At 46.2% G+C, this 19837-nt stretch overlaps 1 protein-coding gene across 2 annotated transcripts in view; it reads right to left on the bottom strand.

Annotated features, from left to right (window-relative positions):
- TMEM132B (transmembrane protein 132B) overlaps positions 1-19837 on the bottom strand; it is a 403314-nt gene that overhangs the window by 127396 nt on the left and 256081 nt on the right. The gene's annotated exons all lie outside the window — the stretch shown is intronic.

The raw sequence follows: 19837 nt of genomic DNA, 5'->3' as shown, positions 1-19837 counted from the left end.
ACATATTTCTATACGTGGATCCTCCAAGCAATTTTTAGAGACCAGACAAACACTAGCCTGAACAAACAAGTGAACTGAAGCAATATCGTGGCCTGATTGTGCCAAGATGCTTTCATGGGACATGGGCCATCAGGAAGGAGGAACCCTCCTGTTGTTACTGAAGCCTGACATCAGGGCCAGAATTAGGGCATAAGATTCAAGAGGACACCAAGAAAACTCAATAATCATGATAAATAACTGTTTGGAAGATGGGGTCCTGATTAGTGGGTTGACCAGATGCCCCTTCAGGAGGTTCGCTTAACCAGATGGACCATGGAGCAACTGGCCTGGGAAAATTACAATAATATGTAGAGGGTAGTGTTCACTGGAAATGGGGCTAAGAGCCAGAGTCTGTCCATCCAGGTGGGACTCCCTGGGTCAATGGGTCCCAAGGTGGTGGGAAGCCAGGTCCAGGCCTGCCCAAAAGGATTTGAACCAGGCTCTAAGATTATTCACTCTTTAGCAGTGTATTGAGATGCATCGGACACTGTCAGTGAGTAGTTCATTTCTAGATACCAGGTAGACACATAAAGGCATAATGCGTTCATAGGAAGAATCAGCGCCTTGCCCGCTGAAGACATCAATTATTTAGTCGCTGCCTGGTTCTCCTAATCCACTTCATGAATTAGGATAATATCAACACTGGTTAGAAATGCCAGCACTTTTCATCATTAGACCTTGCTGAAAATAATAGGTGAATTACAATCTTAAATTGCATATTATTTTTCAGGCAATTTCTAATCACTGGGAGAGCGGTAAGAAAAGTGAATACCTCGGAGATACTGCGGGTTTGGTTCCAGCCCACAATAAATTGAGTCACATGAATTTGTTGGTTTCCCAGTGCATCTAAAAGTTATGTTTACACTATACCGTAGTGTATTAAGTGTGCAATAGCATTATGTCTAAAAAAATGTATATACCTCAATTTAAAAACACTTTATTGCAAAAATAAATGCTAACCATCATCTGAGGCTTCAGCAAGATGGGGGGAGGTCTCGCCTTGGCGTTGATGGCTGCTAAATGATCAGAGTGGTGGTTACTGAGGGCTGGAGGGGCTGTGGCAGTTTCTTAAAATAAGACAACAGTGAAGTTTGCCGCATTGATTCACTCTTCCTTGCACTAATGATTTCACTGTAGCATGCAGTGCTGTGTGATGGCATTTCACCCACAGAACTTCTTTCAGAATTGGAGTCAGTCCTCTCAAACTCTGCCACTGCTTTATCAACTAAGTTTATGCAATGTTCTAAATCCTTTGTTGTCATTTCAACCATCTTCACAGCATCTTCATCAGGAGTAGATTCCACCTCAAGAAAGTCCCTTCTTCACTCATCCATAGGCAGCAGCTCCTCGTCTGTTAAAGTTTTATGATGAGATTGCAGTAATTCAGTCCCACCTTCATGCTCTACCTCTATTTCTAGGTCTCTTGCTATTTCCTGCGCGGCTACATCTGCAGTTCCTTCCTCCACTGAAGTCTTGAACCCCTCCAAGTCATCCACGAGAGCTGGAATCAACTTCTTCCAAACTCCTGTTGATATTTTGATCTCTTCCCATGAATCCCAAATGTTCTTAATGGCATCTAGAATGGCAAGTCCTTTCCAGAAGGTTTTCAATTGACTTTGCCCAGTTCCATCAGAGGAATCACTATCTGTGGCAGATATAGCCTTACAAAATGTATTTCTTAAGGAATAAGACTTGAAAGTTGAAATCACTCCTTGATCCGTGGGCTGCAGAATGGACGTTGCGTTAGCAGGCGTGAAAACACACTAATCTCATTGTACATCAGAGCTCCTGGGTGACCAGGTGCATCGTTACTGAGAAGTAATATTTTGAAAGGAATCTTTTTTTTTCTGAGCAGTAGTTCTCAACGGTGGATTTAAAATACTCAGTATATCACGTTGTAAGATGAGCTGCTTTGTTCTTCCATTTGTAGAGCACAGGCAGAGTAGATGGAACATAATTCTTCAGGACCCTAGGATTTCCAGGATGGGAAACGAGCATTAGCTTCAACTTCAGGTCACCAGTTGCAACAGTCCCTCACGAGAGAGTCAGCCTGTCCTTGAGGCTTTGAATCCAGGCATTGATTTCTCCTCTCCAGCTATGGAAGTCTCAGATGGCATCTTCTCCCAAGAGCAGGCTGTTTCGTCTGCATTGTTGCTTAGTGTAGCCACCTTCCTGAGCTGTCTTGTGAGGCCTTCTGGACAACTTTCTGCAGCTTCTACATCAGCAATGGCTGCTTCCCCTTGGACTTTTATGTTATGCAGACATGGCTTCGTCCTTTAAACCTCATGAACTAACCTCCGCTAGCTTCAAAATTTCCTCTGCAGCTTCCTCAGCTCTCTCAGCCTTCACAGAATGGAAGATGGGTAAGGTCTTGCTCTGGATTAGGGTTAGGCTTAGGGGAATGTCGTGGCTGGTTGGCTCTTCTGTTCAAACCACCATCACTTCTCCATATTAGCAATAAGGCTGTTTAGCGTTCTTCAGTGCATTCACAGAAGTAGCATTTTAAATTTCCTTCCAGAACTTTTCCTTTGCATTCATAACGTGGCTGTTTGGTGCAAGAGGCCTAGCGTTCAGCCCGTCTCAGCTTTCGACCTGCCTTCCTCACTAAGCTTCATCATTTCCAGCTTTTTTTTTTTTTTTTTTTTTGGTACCCGGGCCTCTCACTGTTGTGGCCTCTCCCACTGCGGAGCGCAGGCTCCAGACGCACAGGCCCAGCGGCCATGGCCCGCGGGCCCAGCCGCTCCGCGGCATGTGGGATCCTCCCAGACCGGGGCACGAACCCGCGTCTCCTGCATCGGCAGGCGGACTCTCAACCACTGCGCCACCAGGGAAGCCCCATTTCCAGCTTTTGATTTAAAGTGAGAGACCTGAGACTCTTCCTTTCCCCTGAACACGTAAGAGGCCATTGTAGGGCTATTAACTGGCCTGATTTCAATATTGCTGTGTCTCGGGAAATAGAGAGGGCCGAGGAGGGGGAGAGAAATGAGGTAACGGCCAGTTGGTGGAGCAGTCAGAACACACACACCATTTATCAGCCAAGTTCAAGGTCTTATATGGGCGCAGTTTGTGGCGCCCCAAAACAATTACAATCATAGCATCTCTGATCACTGATCACAGATCACCATAACATAACAATAACGAAACAGTCTGAAATGTTGCGAGAATTAGCAAAATGTGACACAGAGACACGAAGTGAGCAAACGCGGCTAGAAAAATGGCGCCATAGATTTGCCTGACGCAAGGTCGCCACAAACCTTCAATTCGTAAAAAACAGACCACGCCGTACATGCAAAGCGAAGCGCAATGAAACAAGGTGTGCCTGTGGAGCATGAAACTGACAGAGATGATACAGGGCGAGTCCCAGCCTGAATTTCACTTGGTGGAGGCAGACAGGGAAGCAAGAGGCCAGGAGAGATGGGAGGTTTAACACATAATAAATAGTGAGGTGCTTGGGACACCAGCTAAACCTCAGTAAGGACACAAAAATCAGACCCAGGACAATAAGTAAACAGCGTTGACTCAGGCGAGCCTGAAAGAACGGCGGGATACAGCTGGAAACGCCTGGGGACTTCCCTGGTGGTCCAGTGGTTAGGACTCCGTGCTTCCACTGCAAGGGGCACGGGTTCAATCCCTGGTGGGGGAACTAGGATCCTTCAAGCCGCGCAGCGCGGCCAAAAAAAAAAGAAAAGCAATGGCTGGCACAGAATCCTCTGGATTTTAGAGCTGGATGACACTTCAAGGGGCCCGCCTACGTGGCTGAGAGTTTGCTCTTTCCTTTGCCTGAGCGGCGCATCCTGTAAATTTTGCAGATCTGGCTCCTTCGCTTTAATCAGTTTTCCAATACCACCACTTCCCCATGTCCCCATTCTCAGAGAGGCTTTCCCTGTGCCCCTCCCACAAGCAGCCTCCCCCCTCCAGTCCCAACTGTCTCAATGACATTTTTCTTTGTGTCATAGAATGATCTCATTTATTCACGTATGTGCTTATTGTCTGTCTTTCCCACTGGAATATAAACTCCTGGTGACTAGGAATCTTGTCTACTTCTCTCGTCATATTCCTAGTACTATACCTACAACAGTGCCTGGCTCAGTAGCCACTCAGCTAATATGTGAATAGAGGAATGAACCCACTTGTTTTACATATTAGGAAACTGAGATTCACAAACGTTAAAGAATTTGCCCAAGGCAAATTATTGTGTGGACCGAGGGACACTAGGCACCTTTGGTCTGCACGGTAATAGCTGTGTGCAAGTTACTCAGTTGCCCTGCGCAGCTACCTAGTGACAGGGCTGGGACTCAGACCCAGGACCCTTGAGTGTCAGTGGGGTTAATCGTTAGCACCCCTGAAAAGAGCCCTGACACTTGGGATTCTTAATGCTGGGATTAAAACAAATACTGATGGTGCGGAGACATACGAAGATGGTAAAGATGGTATATTTTTACACAGTCAAGTCTTGAAACTCGGGAAGAGATAAACACTCAGGCTTTCTCAAACACAATGATTTCACCTCCAAAAGATAGTCTGGAAGCCTTCCTCTTTCATAAACGACACAGGCACATTAGAAAATCATTTCAAACCAAAGGGCACGGCGGAGTCTTGCCAATAAAAGTAAGCAAAGTCTCATTAATAACAGACAGTGACACAGAAAACATCACCATTCTTTTTCCCAGCAAAACTACTATAATTAAGCCAGAGCGTTGTCTGTGTTATTTAGCAGAATAAATAATTACCCTATGCCCCTGAGGCTGATCGCTGAGCTCAGCCTTGGGCTAACAGTCTCGCAGTCTGGTCTGGAAATCAATTCCAGAACCCAGGCGCAGGGCAACTAAGTAACTTGCACACAGCAATTACCGTGCAGACCAAAGGTGCCCGGTGTCCCTCGGTCCACACTCTGCAGTGATGGCTGGTGTCTGCTGAGACTGGCTTTAATTCTGCAGATCATGGTCACTTTCTGCCCATCCCCTGATCCAAAAGCGGAAGAGGGAGGGAACCCGGCCCCAAGCAGACATCTGACATTCTAGACTGAATCAGAGAACAGCCCACAGAGTCCAAAGGTTCACCTCTCACCTCACAGCTGCCCAGGGCTGACTGACGTCCTCTCCCAGCAGAGGTGACCTCTGGCAGAGAAGAAATTCACTGGCTTCATGTTATGTTAATATTTTTTCCCCATTAGCATCGGGTCAACCTTTCAAATGGACAGATATTGAGTGACTTTCCGGGACCACACAGGAGAGGAGGAAATCACCCTCCATTTACCATCCTTCTAATTCTTTCCCTCCCAGCAGAGAGAAGCTCGAGGTGAGCTGTGGCTCCAGGGCTTCCTTTCAAACCAGAGCGGGTTGAGGTGGCGAGGACCCTGCTGTAAAGTGGCTGGATAATTCACTTGCTCATTTCCTTCAAGTGCACACTCATGGGTTTCCAAGGACAGTCAGTGTAGGCAATCACAATCGTAGATAGAGAAAATGCAAGAGAAATAACATTGATTTTATACATCAAAAACGTGAGACGTCATCAGCACAAAGAGGGGGAAATCTATGAACAACTAACAGAGTGTTTATCTTAGAAAAGGGAGAAGAAATGTGATCCTGAAATGCACGTCACCCTCTGAGCCCAGCCCATCAACATCCAATCTATTGTGGCGATATTTTATCCCCAAGGATGTAGCCACGCAGACCACTCCAGTCTCCAGGGAGGGTCGGCTAACAGAGCGCGATGAAAATTGCACTTTAAAAATATCCTGCCACTAATGAAAACCCATTGGCTCACAAGTAAGATTTGAATGAAGTAGTCTGGGTCAGGAGAGGATTGGAAATGTTATCAGATGGAAGCTTTAGCTCAGAAGGAGATGTCCAATGCTTTTAGTGTACTTAATATTGGGGAGATCAATTCTTTTTTTTTTTCGGTATGCGGGCCTCTCACTGTTGTGGCCTCTCCCGTTGTGGAGCACAGGCTCCGGACGCGCAGGCTCAGTGGCCATAGTTCACGGGTCCAGCTGCTCCGCGGCATGTAGGATCTTCCCGGACCGGGTCACGAACCCGTGTCCCCTGCATTGGCAGGCGGACTCTCAACCACTGCGCCACCAGGGAAGCCCTGGGGAGATCAGTTCTGACCCTGCAAACTTTAAGTTGGAATCACTGGATTATGAGCATTTCAAGAACGTTCCAACATCCTGGGGACTCGTTAGCTTTCTTGTGGGAAACTTCATTCTTGGGGCCAAATGCCATCCCTAAGCTTGGCTAGTCAGCTTTTCACATGGGCTTGTGGCTGCTGGGCATGAGGCTTTGTGGATGGTTCAAAAAGACCGAAAATACCAACGTAATTATATAGACCCAAAGTTCACCGGCTGCTGATAGGGGATCAACCAATTTTACCTCCAGAAAAAGGACAGCCAAGTTTGTAAGGTGGTAACAATCATCCTCAGAAAATTCAAAGCAGCTCTTTTTTTATTAAGAAGTCTTTATAGGGGCTTCCCTGGTGGCGCAGTGGTTGAGAGTCCGCCTGCCGATGCAGGGGACGCGGGTTCGTGCCCCGGTCCGGGAAGATCCCACATGCCGCGGAGCGGAGGCCCGTGAGCCATGGCCGCTGAGACTGCGCGTCCGGAGCCTGTGCTCCGCAACGGGAGAGGCCACAACAGTGAGAGGCCCGAGTACCGCAAAAAAAAAAAGTCTTTATAGAAGTTTAACCCATGCCGCTAGATATGTCAGTATCCATTCTGGGTTTAACGAGCATGTGGAAACAACACCCATCCCCCAACCCGCCCACCACTTCACTTAGGTGACACCAACTTACCGTTCAGGTCTCAGTGTGAGGTCCCCTCTTCAAGAAAGCCATCACCCCTCGACTCTACCAGACTTCCCTGTTTTACACTCTGAAGTTCCTAATGTTTCTCCTTTAACAGCACTTCTCATAATTATACTTAATTATCTGGGTAATTCTTGAGAATCCAGCTTCACTGCCAGGCTCATCAGAAGCTGTCCCTTTCTGCCTGTTCAGCACAGACAGACACAACCAAGCACATCACACAGCGAATAAAAACAAAAATATTTATGTATTCACTTACTTTAATAAAGAACTGGATTACTATCTACTTAGGGATAAAACTGGCTAAGAGTCCTGGCTTACAAATTCTAAATTTTCTAATTTTGTCGGAGATCCAAGTGTTGCAGACGTATATGATTTGAGCCAACCTAGCATCTATTTCCTTTTTTCTGATAACAGTAGAAAAACGCACGCCACACTTTTAGTCCTTGTGGCTCAGATGGCCCTAGGTTCATCTGAAATTCCAGGGGTCGTCATGGGAAGGAGGCCAGGCCAATCAGTGTGCTCCATTTCATTGGTCACAGTGATTGGTTCAGAGATGGACACATGACTCAGGTTGGGCCAATGAAACACAAGTTGAGATTTCTGTTGGAACCACGGGGAAAGAGGCGTATCCATGGTGAAAAGACTGCACTACTGAGGGGGTGAAAGCCTAGAGCTGCTCTGGGCCATCTTGTCACCCCAATGGAAATTAACAAAACCTAGAGAAATCCAGAAGACGGAGAAACAGATTCCTGCTGGTATTATTATAGCACCTAGATCCAGCTGTACCTGACGTCAGGGGTCCCCTTGGATTTTCTTATTACATGAGCTAATTTGTTTCCTTTATGGATTAAGACATTAGAGTTGGGTCTCTGTTGCTTGAGGAGAGCCTCCCGTAAAATGCCAATGAAGCTAGGGACCTTGAGACCAGTATATTTTCCAACAAACCACTTCATGCACAGAATTGGGGCAAAATGAATTCAAAATCCAGTTGAAGAGGGTTTCTCAGAAGATGTTGGAACTGGGATGGCCTTTGAATGGTAGATGAGTAGAAGGGTAGAAGGGTAGAAGAAGAGGACCTGCTGGAGACCTGAAGAATAGCACAGAGAAAAGACTACTGCCATGTCCTGCCCGACATCTGCTGTACACAGGGGTGTGTTGCTCCAGGACCTTGCTTCAGACATGTAAGATCTCCCTATCCATTAAACCATTGATGTCTCTGTCACTAGGAAAAAAAAAAAAAAAGAAGAAAAGCACAGAGGAAGGTAGTGGGATCAAAGCAAGAGGAAGGGGCAGGGGAGCAATTTTCCTGACTTGGTGAGACCAGTGGGGTAAAACAGATGTCAGGCACAGCAGGCACGGCAGAACCTGAAAGGAATGCCCTACTTGGATGGAAGATTTAGGCTGAGTTCTGAGGTTCTGGAGGGAAAAAAACATAAAGTCAAAAGAACCTTCAGCAGACAATGGAAGAGGGCCACTTACAAAGTTTATAAACTGGTCTAAAGATGTGCTGCCCTTCGTGGTGCTTTTAAAGTGTCATCATTTGGGGAATTCTCTGGCGGTCCAGTGGTTGGGACTCAGCACTTTCACTGCAGGGGGCCCAGGTTCGATCCCTGGTCGGGGATCTAAGATCCCGCAAGCTATCCCGTGACGTGGCCATAAAAAATAATAAAATTAAAATAATAAAATAAAATAATGTCATCAATTGAAAACTGAGATGCTTCACATCAAATCCAGAAGTGCATCTTCTTTTGAAACAGTCAACAGGAGATGCCCTACTTGAAGAAGTTTCCAGAACCTCCCAGCTTTGCTGTCTTGGGTGTAGTCAGCACCTCCCCCGGTGAACATTCTCATCTAACTTTGATATTATTTCTCAATAAGATCACCTTCTTGATGGCCTTTATCATTCAAATGATTAAGGAAGCCCTTTGCAATAAACAGACTCATAACTCAGATGGTTCCACTGGGGAGAGACCCACGCCCCTTCCCTTTGCTTCATTAATGAAAAACACAGGAGATGTGGGAAAATAGAAGACAAAGATAAGTTTCTGGGAGGAGCTGAATTTTAAAGAGCTTCTTAAGAACTTCCAAAATGAAAAGCTACAAGGATGATGGTCCATCATCTTCAGAAAGAGTAGAATTAAAAAATGACAAAGAAGGGCTGAGATTAGATTTCATGAACATTTTCCAGCTCCTCGCCTATGAGGTCAGTAGCTAGTCCTCAAAAGAAGTGGTTTCCCTTCAAATCCAGTGTCAATGACATGCACTGACATCTGGGGTCTCAGATGGACTCAGTTTTATTTCACCACTTGACTCTGGGCTATGGCTTGAGAACAGAGAAATGGCCCCCGACTCAAAAAGAGAGAAACACTTAACGTGATACTCCCACGGTTCAAGAAGGAGATGGATCCAGCTGGAGTAGAGATGATGTGTTTGGTTCAATGAGAAAAATGAAGATGCGTTCTCAGTAGTTTTAGAAAGATGTGCCTTGGTCAGCAAGACCCTGGGACCAGCAGACGGGATAACAGCGGAGTTGGAGGCTGCCGAGAATTCAGACTCCCACAACCTCCAAGGTGACTTGAGCCAAGAACACAGTTGGTGTTTCCCGAGATGCAGAAGAGGGTCCCTGCATTGGAACTAAGAGGCAGTCTTCCCGGCAGCCTCAGTTTTAGCCCCCTCCCTGTGTTAATCTGCATGGTCCCACCGAAAGTAGTAACCAGCCCAAGCCTGAGGAGACCTAGTTGTCTCCACGTAGGCAAAAGATTGATGGGTGTTCTGGAAGGGACTGTGCAATGGACAGATGCTGAGGTCCTGAGAAGATGCTGGGACCACACCCAGACCGAGCTGTAAGGCAACATACTTATGACATCAATCGCTGGTGGGACCTTTGCGTGTGCAGATACTGTGAACATTCATGACTCCATACCTGGCCTCGTCTGTACACGGGGGTGTTAGGGCGCAGAAAGAAGATAAGAACAGCCGGGTGAGCAATGATCCTCCCACTGGGTGGCTTTGTGAACAGGACTTCACCCTCCTCTATTTTTGTTGGTCCTTCCATTCCCAGCGTCCACATGGGTCATCGCAATGATGCTACTCAGTGTGACAGCAACTCAGGGCAGGATCTGCTTCCATCAGGGTTCCCAGGCCAGCCATCCTTAGAGGTGGGCACCCCCGACAGCTGACTCTTTGAACATACGTCTCACCTCCAGGGGCCGTGCTCCTGGCACAGTCCATGCCCCGATTTCCACCCAGCTGCTCCGAACATGACCGACCCCCAGCCCTGAAGAATCTCCAGGAATTATGTAGCTCACAGCTCCCCAGTCCCTGCAAGGTCCCACCCAAACCAAGTGACCCTGGCTGGCTTCCCGGGGTCGCAGCCGCCTTTGTTTCCTTCCCTCGTACATCACAGGTCTGTGCCACCAGTTTCATGTCTGAAAGCAGTCGTTTCATGTCGTCTGGCCAGGTTTCAGCGTTTGCAGAGGGAGGGCAAGTACAGCCAGTGACGCCACCATGGTCACAGGCCATGAGCAACCCTTGAAAATAAATACACGCGAACCAGAGCTTTTCTCCAGGCCCACATTTCAACAGCTCGGCCTCCTGCTCCGCTCCGGTCGGCCACATGGAATCTGGCCCGGCTCCTGCTGCTTCCAGCCAGACTCCGCCCTGGAATCTCTGCCCTCCTCCCTCCCACTCGTCAATCTCACTGACGTTACATCACGGCAGGCCTCTGCCTCTCGTTCTTCCGGCCCCACCAGGGGCATCGTCCTGAGACACACCCGTCACACCACAGCTGTGCTCATCCCCACCCAACCCCTGCTCACAGCGGCCTTGCTCTCCATTAAGAGGGCACTCAGGTCACCTCATCCCCACCTGCCTGTCTGGAGGCGGTCCCTGCTCCTGCCATTGCACGTGCCTGCCTGTGCACACCCGAGGGCCCCTGAACCAGGCTCACCTGGATGTGCGCATGCAAGGGCCTCTGCCCAGGCTCACCTGGACGTGCACAGCCGCGGGCCCCTGATCCAGGCTAACCTGGACGCGCACACCCGAGGGCCTCTGATCCAGGCTCACCGGGACACACACACCCGAGGGCCTCGGCCCAACCTCTCCCTTTGCCCCAGGATGCTCCTCTTCTAGGCTTGCCCTAGGAGAGCCCCTGGCAGCTCCACCATCACCTGTAAGATCCTCTCCCCAGTCAAACTGATTGTCCCCACCTCTCTCTAACCCTCCTCTGGCGTACGTCACTGGCTGCAGGACGCCTGGTGGGCTGTGTGCGCCTGCCTGTCCCCTCAGGATTGCGAACACTTGGAGAGCAGGAACCGCCTGTTCCAGATCCCCGGAGCCCTGCCAGGATCCCACACACACTAAATGCTCACATTCTGGCCGAACTGGATCAGGCCCCCGTGAGCAGCAGAAGCAGGCTCTGACTGATACGGACATCAGGGAACCCCAGAAAGCAGGCCCCAGCTCCAGCTCCGAGCACAGGGCACTGATCCATCTTCCACCCCACACAGGACCCAAAGTGGTAGCATTACATCAGCAAACCAAGTCTGAAAGCAAATGTTCAAGCCAAGCAAAATCAGGAGGAAAAAGACAGTCTTGAGGGAGAGACGGATGAATCCCCGCGAAGAACGTGACGAGAGGGTGGGAGCGAAGGACACAGTTCCTGGCAGCTCCCCCGCCTCTCAGCCTCTCGCCACTGTGTACACACAGCTTTATTATCAAGCGAGAGAATAAAAAGTCCCCTCTGAGTCACAAAATGGGCATGAACTTCAGAAGGGCAGGCTGCACAAGGGCACGTCCCAGCCCAAACCCGCCAGCCGGTGTAGGGGAGGGAGCGCCGTGGGCCGAGGGTGTGTCTCCGAGATGAGAAAAAGAGGCGATCGTAAAGGAAGTGGAGTAGGGTGTGCTTTGGAAAGAGGTTCTCCAGCCAACAGAGGAGAGGTTTTAAGTGGGAATTCGAAATTCCGTGGATTTTGCTACCGAAATTATAAGTAAAATTCCAGAAGTTCAGGCGCAGGATTTGAGGGTCCACAGGAATTTCCGAAGCGACAGCCTCCGAGGACACAGAGATGAATAAGGCAGCGTTCCCTCCTTGGAGGAGCACAGAGAGATTGTATGGGGGAGATGCGAAAATAAACACAAGAGGACGCAGCGTGACGAATGGCGTGGCTGAAACAGACACGAGACCCAGGAGAGGCTCACAGGAGAGCGCAGTGGCAAGGTAGACTGGAAAACAAATAAAAATCTTTACCTTGGGACTTCCCTCGTGGTCCAGTGGGTAAGACTCCATGCTCCCAATGCAGGGGACCCAGGTTCGATCTCTAGTCAGGGAACTAGATCCCGCATGCTTGCCACAACTAAGATCCCCCGGCATGCCACAAGGAAGATCCCCCGTGCGGCAACTAAGACCCGGTACAGCCTTAATAAATAAATACATAGTTTTTTAATGTGCATGCAAGAACTTAAAAAAAAAATCTCTACCCCCATCATCCCCACAGGCCTGTCAGGACCCCCGCTCTCAGATCCTTTTCATAAGGCCACCTTTTTTTTTTTTTTTTTTGCTGTACGCGGGCCTCTCACTGCTGTGGCCTCTCCCGTTGTGGAGCACAGGCTCCGGACGCGCAGGCTCAGCGGCCATGGCTCACGGGCCCAGCCGCTCTGCGGCATGTGGGATCTTCCCAGACCGGGGCACGAACCCATGTCCCCTGCATCGGCAGGCGGACTCTCAACCACTGTGCCACCAGGGAAGCCCAGGACACCTTTTTTGACTGTTCCCTGGGAACAGTTTTAGAAGCATCAGAACAGTTAGGAGCACACAGCTGGCAATCAATAAATGCAGATTTAACTGACACGGTCTGGGGATTCGCCCTGACCATCTTCCCAGGAAAGCTGCCTCACTTTTATAAACCAGAAATTGACCTCATTTCACCTTCTATCAGTCTAGGTACGCAGAGGCCACAAACCACCCCAGAACTGAGAGTGGCTGAAAAGATTAGTTTATTGCTCATGTGACAGGCCTGGCAGGGACCGGCTGGGTGCGCTACTCTGCAGATCAGCAAACTGAGGCCCACGGGCCAAATTCGGCCAGCCTCCGGCTTTCGTAAACTGAAGGGCTATCAGAACATGGCGTACTCACTTGCTTACTGCTTTTCTGCACGCTGTGCAAAGCGAAAAATATTTACTACCTGGCCCTTTATAGAAAAAGTGTGTTGATCCCTGGTCTATTGCCTGTCATTTGACTCCAGAACCAATCCCCTGGGGAAGAGTTCCGGAAAGTTCCACAGCAGTAAATAAATGCTCCGGCATGAAATTACATGTGAATTACACACGCCGCCACTCACAACTCATTGGCCACAAATGGTCATGTGGCTCTACCTGACCACAGGGGCTGGAGGTGCGATCAAACTTCTGATGAACTACAGGAGTGACCACACACACCTTCAGATGCCTTTCTTTAAAATAAAGAATTCCGCAAACCCCCGAAAACGATCTATCCCAGGCAAAAACCACATATGGAAGCCATCTGGTCCGCTGGCCTTTTCAGGAAACTCAGAAAATAAAGTCAAGAAAGAATAAGGACACCGTTTCAAAAACACACACACACACCAACACACATATTCTTTCTTTGATTAGTATTTTTTTTCCCAGCTTCTCCCTTCTTTATTGCCAGAGATCAACAAACCTGCCTTTTGCATTTTAAGGATTTAGAATAGCATGTATTACTATTAGTAGTAACAGTAATAGCTAACATTATTCATCAAGAATATATAACGTGCCAGACCCTTTCACATGCACTCTCTCATTAAATTCTTACAAAATCCTGTATAAAAAGTATTACTGTTACCTTAATTTTACTGATGTAAACACTGGAACTTAAGGAGATTGATTTGCTCAATGTCCGATAGCTATTATGTTTTGTTTCGTTTTGCTTTGTTTATTAATTTTATTGGAGTATAGTTGCTTTACAATGCTACGTAAGTTTCTGCTGTGGAGCAGAGTGAATCAGCTATACGTATACGTATATCCCCTCTTTTTTAGATTTCCTTCCCATTAGGTCACCACAGAACACCTAGTAGAGTTCCCTGTGCTACACAGCAGGTTCTCATTAGTTATCTATTTTATTCATAGTAGTGTCTCTATGTCAAGCCCAACCTCCCAATTCATCCCACCCCCAGTGTTTTTCTTTCTTATTCAAACCTCCTGGCACCCCCATATCCTTGCAAATCTCTCTCAAGCCCTTTCGGAGAGTCTTCTGTGCCTTCCTGAACTGGGCACCATTTCAAATCTGATTTACTTTAGTCGCTACGTGCAAGCTGTGATTCCCACAGATGTCCTGAAGTGCCAGGCTTTATCCTTGAGAGCATTCTGTTCCTGTCTCTCAACCAAGGCCTCCGTTCCCAAGACAGCGCTGACCACCAGTGTTCAGGGCTCTCAAGTTTCCTCTCCTTTTCTCTCTCCCAGCCGGGTCTTTATTCTCTCTCCCTCCATCCCTCCAATTTCCTTCTACCCCATTGTCCCCACTCCTGAAATGTGCACTCGCCTCCACAGCGCTCCAGACTCTCCCCGACCCCGACCCCCCAATTAGGAATCAGTCCAGAATTCCCTTGAATCACCAATGGCTGTTTGTTGCCGTCTCTTCAACTCAAACTGCTTATTTCTTCTTTTAATACATAGAGCACCTTCTGTTCAGACTGCTGGAGGGCCTTGGATGGTGAGGTGTCTTTTCAGTTTTTAATGAGTCCAATTCAGCGTAGACTCATTTTTAAGACCCACGTTGAAAGTTCTCTTATTAGCTTCACAGAGCGGGGAGGAAAAGTACCAGCGCATGGCATTTAAAATTTCACTTCTTAACCTAGGGATATTTCAGTCTCCATTGTCATTGAAAATAAGCATCAAAGAAGACGCCAGATCCACTTAACGAGAAAAACAGCAAAGGAAATAGGAAAGTGTTCAAACGCAGAGTCAACACACTGAGAAGTTTAACAAGATCCCGCAGAATGGAATGGATTCTGTCTCCTTACCACTATATTTGTAAATGTTTTCCTAAGAGATAAATATGCTGATTTCTGGATGACAGAAATGTTTTCTCTTTTATGCCTTCGGCAAGATGTTTACCGTGTCAGCTCTATCTTTGCAAAATGCCTATATGAACGATCTTAAATTCATGAAGAGGCCAAGCTATCTGCTGGCATTTGGCTTCAAAACAGAGGGATTCCTCACCCGATCACCTTCACATCCCGTGGGGCGCTGGGAATGACCAGGAACATCACACGCATGCGTGCGCGCGCGCACACACACACACACACACACACACACACACACACACTTCTGTTTTATGCAGACATCTCCTTCTGCCATTTTTCTGAACAACTGCTGCCTTGAATAGGCTCATGGTGGAAAACTGAGCCAGGAAGAAGAGGGGCAGTGAATTCAACGCCAGGATCCTATCGGACACCTATTGTTTGATTTCAGAAGCCACATCAGAGTTAGACCGCAGTGCTTCTTAACTGTAAACTTGTCATCATCATAACTGTGCTGCCTGTTTCTGAAAATGCAAATTTGGCATTCTCCACAGGGCACAGTCAGCCTAGGTGGGTCCAAGCCAGAACCCAGAAATCTCTGTTCAAACAAGCCCTACTTGAAAGCTCCATTCAGCTCTCCAGAGCCATGTGCAGAAGCGAAACAATAGTAAATTCAGCAAGGACAAGAGATGTCTTCTGTCAGGCCTGGCCCTGTTCCGAGGGTAGGGGATTAGGACAAGCTGCCCAAACAGTAATTAACAAGACAGGGACAACCCCAAAGGGCGGTGTGATTGGCCAAGGCAAGCGGGGTCTGCACATACCAGGCTGAGAATTCCTGCATTGTCCGGGGTTTGGTGACGGTCACCTGCCCCCATCAACTGGCAGAGTTTAAGAAGCTAATGTGCATTTGGAATCTCCAAGAGTAGAATATGAATAGAGAATACAGTATGAGGCATTTTCCAAACGTATTTTCCCAACGTATTCCAAATGTTTCATGGAAGGTCTCTAAGCAGACTAACCTACTGCATGTGACCTTTGGGAAAGAACTATGCTAGAGAAGGTTTTCAATGTTTGTTTTAGCTTTATTTTATTTTATCTTATTGCCCCTGGTTTTCAATGTATAATTTATTTTCAGGCCAAAGGCCTTAAGCAACACTGACACAAGTCTTTTAAAAGAATCAGCTTCATCATGCTAGTATTGTATTGTATATATTATATATAACATCCATAAGATGTTACGGAAAAACCTGAATGGACTTTATGGCCAACCTAACAAAAATAGGAGAGCTGGAAAAGAATTTTGAGATTGCAGACTTAACACTCTCATTTTAAGGTAGAGGAAATTGAGGCCCCCAAGAGAGAAAATACTGGTGCATATGGACAGACACACAGCAAGCCGGGTGCATATGGACAGACACACAGCAAGCCGGGTGGTGGTCAAGATTCCGGCCTGTTTTCCCCTGGAGCTCGACCCAGGGCTCTGTCATCATTTTATGCTATGGCTTCTTGTCATCATTAGAGGAAAAATAAACTAGAAAAGATGTGATGGGAAAAGCAACTCCTTTTGCAGCCTACAAAAAGGTCACCACATGCTCTCATTTAAAATTCATACCACAAAATCTGAAAGCGAAATACAGGCAGCAAAAGCTCACAATGTGTGAGTGAATAACAACAACAACATTTAATATTGGATTGTATATCTACACAAGTCACTGAGATGCAAAACAATAAGCAGGATTATTAGGAAAATTATAGGAGACAAGCTTTAAGATTTTAGTGTAAGAGATAAAATGCCAAGTCACAGAACATAAGATAGGTAATTCGACTCTCATAAAATTTTAAACATATGTAACAGAAGATTTCACAAAAAGTGAAGGGACAGGACGAAGTAAAGACAATATTGGATACATAAATAAAAAATTAATATCCAAAATACACAATGAGCACCTATAAATCAGTAAAGAAAAATCAACGCATAGTCAAATGATATGAAAAGAGATTTCCCAGAAAAGGCAATGTAAATGGTCAATACACATAGGAAAAGATGTTCGACTTCCCCAACAGTCGCTGAAATGAAATAAGGAGATACTGTCACTCATCAAACTGACATTATTTTAAAGATTGTATAACACCAAGCACCGAGGCAAGTGGAGGGAAATGAGAACTCTCAGACATTGCTGGGAGGGTGCCCACTAGCACAGCGATTTTGGAAACCAATTGGCTGCTTCAAAATATTCAAAACGTGCAAACCCTCTGACTTAGCACTTCCATTTCCTGGAACTTTTTCTAGAAAAGTGCTTAACACATGTTCATAATGAGACATGTGCAAACATAATTAACCCACCATTATGGGAAACAGAGAAAATTTATAAACTAAACATCCACCAATACAGGACTGGTTAAATGACTGACGCTTTTGTAGCAGTTGAAAGAATCAAGCCGAGGGCTTTCCTGGTGGCGCAGTGGTTGGGAGTCCGCCTGCCGATGCAGGGGACGTGGGTTCGTGCCCCGGTCCGGGAGGATCCCACACGCCGCGGAGCGGCTGGGCCCGTGAGCGGTGGCTGCTGAGCCTGCGCTCTGGAGCACAGGCTCCGCAACGGGAGAGGCCACAACAGTGAGAGGCCCGTGTACTGCAAAAAAAAAAAAAAAAAGAATCAAGCCGAAGATACATGTACCCCATATTCACTGCAGCATTATATTCACAGTAGCCAAGAAACGGAGGCAACCTAAGTGCCCGTGGATGGATAAATGGATAAAGAAGATGTGGTTTATACATACAATGGAATATGACCCAGCCGTAAGAGGAGAAAACCCTGCCATTTGCAAGAACATGGATGGACCTTGAGTGAAATAAGTCAGACAGAGAAAGGCAAGTACTGTATGATCTCATATGTGGAATCTAAGAAACAAATAAACAAAAACAAGCTCATAGATACAGAGAAAAGATTAGCAGTTGTCAGAGGTGGGGGAGTAGGGGGGGCAAAATGGATGAAGGGGATCAGAAGGTACAAACTTCCAGTTATAAAATGAATAAGTCATAGGCATGTAATGTACAACACAGCGACTTCCGTTAATAATACTGAGTTGCATATTTGAAAGTTGCTAAGAAATTAGATCTTAAAAGTTCTCATCACAAGAAACAAAATTTTGTAACTGTTGGTGATGGATGTTAACTAGATTATTATGGTAATTATTTTGCAATATATACAAATATCAAATCATTAGGTGATACACTTGAAACTAATATAGTGTTATATGTCAATTATATCTTAATTTTTAAAACAGAATCATGCCAGAAGACCCCTGCTTTCAGTAATGGTTGCCTGGATAATCCAAACCAGCTCTCCTACTGAGGACACAATAAAAGCTGTTCAAAATGTAAGGATGACTTAATGAAGGCATCAGAGAAACAAACAAAAAAGGGAAGAATTACTGCACCAGAATCCAGGAGCCAGCGGAGGGCCAGGAATGAGCCTAGGACTGGAGGTGTCATTCCCTCTGCGGGCATTTGTCAGTATCGGAGGAGACGGCTGAGGGGCTGAGAGCTTCTGACAGCCTCACAGGGCTGGGGCAAATACTGGAGTCCAGAGCCCACAAAGGGGCAGAGGCCTAGGGAATCTACCCATGAAACTGCATTCTCAAAAAAACCTATATTGAAATTCAAAAGACTTACACTAGCAGAACAATTCTGAAACAGAGATGAAAGTTGAAGAGCTTACACTACCTAGTTTCAAAATAATCAAGATAACGTAGGCAAATAAACATATAGCTACAAGGAACAAAATGGGGAGCCCAGAAATAGACTTGCAAAGGTATAGAGTCAATTGATTTTCAACAAAAGTAGCAAGATACTTCCAATGGGGAAAGAATTGTTTTCAATAAATGTGCTGGAAAAAAAAAAAAAAAAGGTAGCAAAGAAAGGAGAAAGGGACAGAGGCAGAGAAGAAGGAAGGAGAGCCAGAGGGAGGGACAAACAGGAAGAGAGAAAAAAAGGAAAAAGAAAAGAAGAGAACCTGGGCCTTTACCTCCTGCTATATACAAAAATAAACTCTGATGAATTATAGACCTATAACTATAGAACTCCTACCAGGAACTATAGTACAAAATCCTTATGACTTCAGGGTAAAACTGATAGGACACAAAGAACACGAAACATAAAATTAAAAATTGGTAAATTTTGTCCTTCAAAAAGCATTGGTAAGGACTTCCCTGGTGGTCCAATGGCTAAGACTCCGTGCTCCCAATGCAGGGGACCCAGGTTCAATCCCTGGTCAGGGAACTAGACCCTACATGCTGCAACTAAGAGTCTGCATGCCACAACTAAAGATCCCGCATGCTGCACTGAAGATCCCGCATGCCACAACCAAGACCCGACGCAGCCAAATCAATAAATTTTTTTTTAAGAAAGAAAGAAAATAAATGCTTTGCAATGGCTAGAAGACTTTAAAAAAAAAACGAAAAACAAAAGGAATTGGTAAGAAAATAAAAAGAGAAGCCACAGACCAGAAGAAAATTTTGCTGATTATATCTACTAAAACACTAGTATCCAGAATATAAAAACTGCTCTTACAACTTAATAATTAGAAAACAGTCAACCTGATTTTTTTTTTAATGGACAAAGGATTTCAACAGACATTTCAACAAAGAAGATACATGAATGCCAAATAAGCACAGGGAAAGGTGCTCAAAATATTTAGTTATTAGGGCAAAATGTAAATAAAATCACGAGATACCCTTATATACTCCCTAGAATGGCTAAAATTAAAGACTGACAGTGTCAAAAGTTGACAAGGAGTAGGAGCAACTGAAACTCTCCTACACTTCTGTTGGAAGTATAAAATGACACAGTCACTCAGAAAAACAATTTGGCAGTTATGAAATTAAACATACACCTTCCATATGATCCAATGATCCTGACTATTTAACCATGGGAACGGTGAACATTTTTCCACACAAAGATTTGTACATGAATGCTT

The sequence above is a fragment of the Globicephala melas genome, chromosome 13 (genome assembly GCF_963455315.2).
Source record: "Globicephala melas chromosome 13, mGloMel1.2, whole genome shotgun sequence".
NCBI classification, from domain to species: Eukaryota; Metazoa; Chordata; class Mammalia; order Artiodactyla; family Delphinidae; genus Globicephala; species Globicephala melas.
The sequence above is the reverse complement of the archived record's forward strand: the minus strand, read 5'-3'. Positions and strand labels throughout refer to the sequence as shown.